The 5,453-nt window shown below is 36.5% G+C and overlaps 1 protein-coding gene across 2 annotated transcripts in view; it reads left to right on the forward strand.

Annotated features, from left to right (window-relative positions):
* The first annotated feature begins 4,531 nt into the window (after nucleotides 1–4,531).
* LOC107095841 overlaps nucleotides 4,532–5,453 on the forward strand; it is a 106,748-nt gene continuing 105,826 nt past the window's right edge. Inside the window, exon 1 of one of the 2 annotated variants that reach the window (XM_015392196.1) lies at nucleotides 4,532–4,707. The gene's annotated coding sequence lies outside the window, so the exon portion shown is untranslated. The remainder of the gene's footprint in view (nucleotides 4,708–5,453) is intronic. The other variant, XM_015392197.1, reaches the window with a different exon arrangement.

The raw sequence follows: 5,453 nt of genomic DNA on the forward strand, positions 1-5,453 counted from the left end.
AAAGTGTTAATCATCCTAAGTCTTCAAACCTGCTTTGCCTGAATTGTAGTCAGGCCATATGCTTTACTGCCTTCAACCATTAAAGGATCAGCATCCAAGGCAACTGGAATCTGAAGATTAGAGGAGCAGATTATCGCCAACTGGTCCACAGTCCTGCTGGCCTCCTGTTTAACAGGAGGCACTGAAGTGAGTGGAAGTGGGTGATGAATTGTGTTTCCAGAAGAAAAATGATGTTCAACTCATGACATTAAACAGAACAGAAGAGTGAAACTACCTGTGAACTTGAAAACAGGAAGAAGATTTATTTTGGGGAAATCTTCAAAGCTTTCATCTGTTTCTCTTCTTTTGTATCAGGAATCTTTAAAGTTGGTTGTGCTTTGAAAATTGAGCAAGCAGGTTAACAAAAGGCCTGGCATCCTGTTTCACAGAATCTGAATCCCATGTGAAGAGACACCAGCGTAGGTCTGTTTCCATGGATGGAGGTAAACACTTGCAGTCCTCTGCTGATATCAGTTTCTTCAGGGGGTTGCCCCTGGACTGTGGGAGGCGAGGTTTATTGTTTCCCAGCAACTGTATCCTCCAGCCACAACAAGGCACTCCCCGGTTGTAAGCCAGAGGCACTGCTGAGTGAAATGATAACACTCGGTAGTTTGCTTATAGTACAAAAGCGTGTGCAAACCCTGACCTGCACATCAAGTTCTGGCAGAAAATAAAGAATATCTTTGATATATATTCAAAACCAGGATACATGGACACAATTAAACCTCTGAAAAAACTGTATACAACTGAAAGAAAGGCCCATGAACTCTAATTGAAAGTCAGCATTTAATCATTTGCTATCATAAACGTGAAGACTTATCATAGCTGTTTGTTTTTTGCTTGTATCCATTTTTATAGCCTATATAAGATGCACTATAAATAAAATAATGTACGATTAATGGACATATTTTCTATTCATAAGGATTTTCTCATGTGCAACATTTGAGGCCAAATGCGTACAAACACTGTGTAAAATGTCATATTCATATTTATCTCGCTGTCTGAATTAGACTGAACTCTTCCATGACAGAAAAACTGAATCTTGTGAAAAGGTTAAAATACTTTTTGCAGTAATTTAAAAAATAAAAAAGGGACATTTTGGTAATTATGGATTATAGACAATGAAACTAGGGCTGAAACTAATGATTATCTGGTAAATCGATTAAGCTGTATTTATTTTTTCAGTTAATAGATTAATAATCGGATAGACAAAGGTTCCTTAAAGAAAATCTGTTTACAAAATCAAACCAGGTGAAACTAAAGCGTTTCCACTTGAGGAGTTCTGGATAGAGCATATTGACAGATGAAAAATTATTTTTATCTTAAATGCAAAATATTTATATATATTTTGGTATAATTACTGCTCTAAGGGGGTCACTCTGTCAGCTAAAGGCATAATTTACACTCTCTATACTTCAGTTAACGATTATCGATTACTAGATTAGTTGACGATTGTTTCAATAATCGATTAATCAAAATTAATCCAATTAATTGTTTGAGCCCTAAATAAAACCCATAGTGCAGTGTCTCTGAAATGTGACTATTATGTAAAATGAATGAAGAACTGGGTATTAGATAGATTCTATAGTCCGTATGCTGTACAGCTCAGTGCAGTAAACATGGCCATTCCAAGAAACGTTCAACTAAACCGTTCAAGCTTGGTCATGCCTCGTTAAGTTCCCCCAAATTCTTGAAATTGGTTTTCTATGGCAGTTTATGTTATCAATGTTGCTGAATACTCGTTTCCTACCACACTTTTCCCTTCCATTCAATTTTATATGAATATTTTTCGATTCAGCACTCTGTTAAACAACTACCTTCTTTAGCACCAACCTTTGTGGCTCATCCTCCTTTTTGAGGGTTTTAATGACTATATTCTGGATATCCGTCCAGTCAGCAGTCTTCCCATGGTTGTGTATCCTTCTGACTCAGACTGAGACCCCATTATAAAGGCTTATGAAACCTTTGCAGGGGTTGCCAGTTCATAACCTAATTAGGCTGTGACACTATTGGTTCTTCAATACTGCAACCCTTGACAATGTTGTCTGAGGCACATTTTTTATGCTTTAAAACCCCTAAACCATGATAATCACTAGCATAATATTTGCATGGACATCAATCTGATAGGAGTTGTACATTGAAAAAACAGGCCAATGAAAAACCTTTTTTTAATCAGAGGTAAACTTGCTGTTTTTTTTCTGTATTATTGCCCATATTAAGGTTATCATCTGCTGGTTGGATGATCATCCTCATGATCTATTGTGGGAAGTTACTGAGGTCCTCAAGCAGTAAAGCAGCATTACACCATGTTGGACTGTGATGTTAATTTGCTGAAATGATGATATTAATAATTTAAGATGCATGTAATCAGATGCAGACCTTCCTATACACTCTACCTTTGTCTTGTCACAAAATATTTTTCTGTAAGGTATTGGAGATGATCAAGACATGTATTTGTTTTGTTCTGCTCTGATTCATACTTTCAAACCCTTCCAATGATACAATTTCTGCTAATTTCTTAGTTTTCAATTATGAAGTGTGTATAAAGACACTGATTGGGGACTTAGAAATACAGTTGAACACAGAGAGCAATTTAAAATTTCCATTGCAAACGTTTGCAGGGGGGCATAGGGAAAGACAAAAAAGCAGAGAGAAAGTCCTTTTTTAGGCAAGGCTCAATGTGGGACAGTAAAAGAGCTAGACATGAGATTTGATAAAACTGAATCAGGCAGATAGGGAACGCTGTACCTTTACGACAGACAAGGCTTTCTATAATCTGGCATCAAATGTCAGAAAAAAAAAACATTCTCTATAAAGGAAGAGGGGCAGGTGCAGCAGATTGGTTTAATTTTTCCAGCAATGGCAGAGTGAGCAGATGAGAGCAATGATCCAGACAGTTATGAGAGGAAAAATCTTAGGGTCACTAGACAATGGAACCAGAATCAAAACACAGTGACCTAAACTGAGGCCTGCAATGGTTTATATGTCTTCCAGGGTTCTCCTGCTACCTCTTGGATTAGTTGTCACAGCCTTTTCGTTGTTATATCTGTAGAATAGCTGCCTCAGAAAAGGTTTGTCTCTCTAGCTTTAAAATCCTTTGCAAACTGATAGATGTCACAAGTTGCATTTCCAAAAACCATCAAATTGCACAAATTGTAATTACCAAAATACATTTTCTGAATGAAGATTCTTTAGTTTCAAAATAGCTGAATTTTTGGATAAAAAAGTTTTTACGCTTCAGTAGAGTGGTTTTTCAGTTGCATTATTATATTTTGCAAAACTGCAACGGAAGCCTTTTTTTGAATCACTTGAGTCATGCGATCTGTTACTAGACCTTACTGCCTTGTAAGAAGACGAAGAAGACTGGAAGTAGCTGGATAATGATGTTGTGGCATATTTGGATTCATAAGGAGGCTATTTTTCAAGTCGCAGTGATGAGGGCGATGATCTTTAGAGCCATGATTGAAATATATCTCATGTAAGGGTTTACATCCACCTTTTTTAAGAATTATTGACTGAGCAAACATATTCATGTTCTATCTTAGTTGCATTTCTTATTTAACTAAAATACTGCAATTGTGAAAATTGGCATTTTCTGAATTAGTGCCATATCAGCATTTTTATTGTAGAGACACATCTTGTATCTTCATTTTCTTTCAGGTATTTTCTGATATTTAATAGTAATGACATTTTTTTTATATCACCTTATAGTAAGGATATGTTTCATATATAAGTAAATAGATCCAGTCTCCTTTATTATAGTGACCAGTTTAACCAGCGATATTGAACCTTTACAATTCCACCACTCTGCATAACCTTTCTTACTTATCACATTTCACTTTTGGGTTTGCTTAGTTATTTTTGTGCAGAGATGATAAAATATAAACTATATTTTCACACATTTATCACTGAAAGGGAGTGACCATAGAAGCTGTGCAGCAGTCTGTGGACTGACTCTCATGATCTGAGTGTATGTGGTGGGAGGTGGGGGTCCAGAGGGGGCTGAGTGGCTGCTTTTTTGTCTTTAGGGCCAATCAGGAGAAGGGTTAGAGCCTTGTGCTACGGCAGTGTTGCATTCACTTACCGAGGTGCATGTTTACATTTCTGTTTTTGTGTGTTTTGTTTTCCTTTAATAACAAAATTACAAAACCTACATATTAAACTGTAGGTATTATGAATACCTTAAATGTAATGTCAATTGTAGAGTTTTTAATAAACATTTCAATACAAAAATGTGTTTTTTGTTTTGTTTGTTTCTTTCTATTTTTTTTTTTGTGTGTAACAGGTTTATATTTTCCTGATTTAAACTCTTCAATGAGCTCTAATTAAAAATAACTGAAATTGTTCTCCCACTATGACCAAGAAGAAATGTCATTCATTTGGCCATAAGTTTAAAGTTTACGAGCTGCGCCTGAAGGCACCACATTTCCCAAGGAGAAAGAGACCCGCAAAGGAAACGGGTCGGGCTGCTTGGATCCTCCGGTGAAATTTACGTGAAGATAGTGGAGTTTTTATTTTTATTTTTCCACGCATGGTTCAGGAGTGAGCGTTTAGTGCGGGGTTCCTGTTCCGGAGCGGCTCGCTGTGAAGCTGAAGATTGAGGAGCAGGACTCCTGGCTGCAGGGGCTGTGATGGAGCATGAAGCGCTCTGAGTGAGTAGATTCAGAGGTGAACACCTGCTGTTTGCATTCTCCTGCATCCAGAGATGTTTCACTTTAATGCATAGCAGCCTCATGCTGAGGTTGCATTTATGGCTTTAATCTATTAGTGCCTTAAATGATGATTCTGAGTTTTGGTGGATCCTGCAGCCTAAAGCAAAGCACCAGTTCTCAGTTTACTATAGCTTTCACTTCTGGTGGTGAATCATGTGTTCAGTGGTCCAACAGCATCAGATAATAATGCAGCACTGTTCATAGATTAATATACAGCAGGGAACCCTATCCAAGAGTCCTATCAAGAAATAAACACATTTTTTTTTTTCCCCTCTATTTTTATATAGAGTTTTATAAGATTAAAAAAGAAACCAACATCTATGAGGTGCCCCCAGGGACATAAATCAGAATTAACTTGCATATACATATATTAAATTACACTCTTCCATATAATATACTGAAAACCTCACAAAAAAACTACTAAAAAGCTCTCACATAAACTAGTGAAAACATTGACCTCTTATATAATCTACTCAAAAGCTCTCATACAAAGTAGTGAGAACTGTTCATATAAACTGGTGAAAAGCTTTACCTTTCATACACACTATTAAAAAGCTCTCATATACACTATTAGAACGCTCTCATATACACTATTAGAACGCTCTCATATACACTATTAGAAAGCTCTCATATACACTACTAGAATGCTCTCATATACACTATTAGAACGCTCTCATATACACTATTAGAAAGCTCTCATAT

Source organism: Cyprinodon variegatus, unplaced genomic scaffold, assembly GCF_000732505.1.
Source record: "Cyprinodon variegatus isolate N-32 unplaced genomic scaffold, C_variegatus-1.0 Scaffold578, whole genome shotgun sequence".
Taxonomy (NCBI): Eukaryota; Metazoa; Chordata; class Actinopteri; order Cyprinodontiformes; family Cyprinodontidae; genus Cyprinodon; species Cyprinodon variegatus.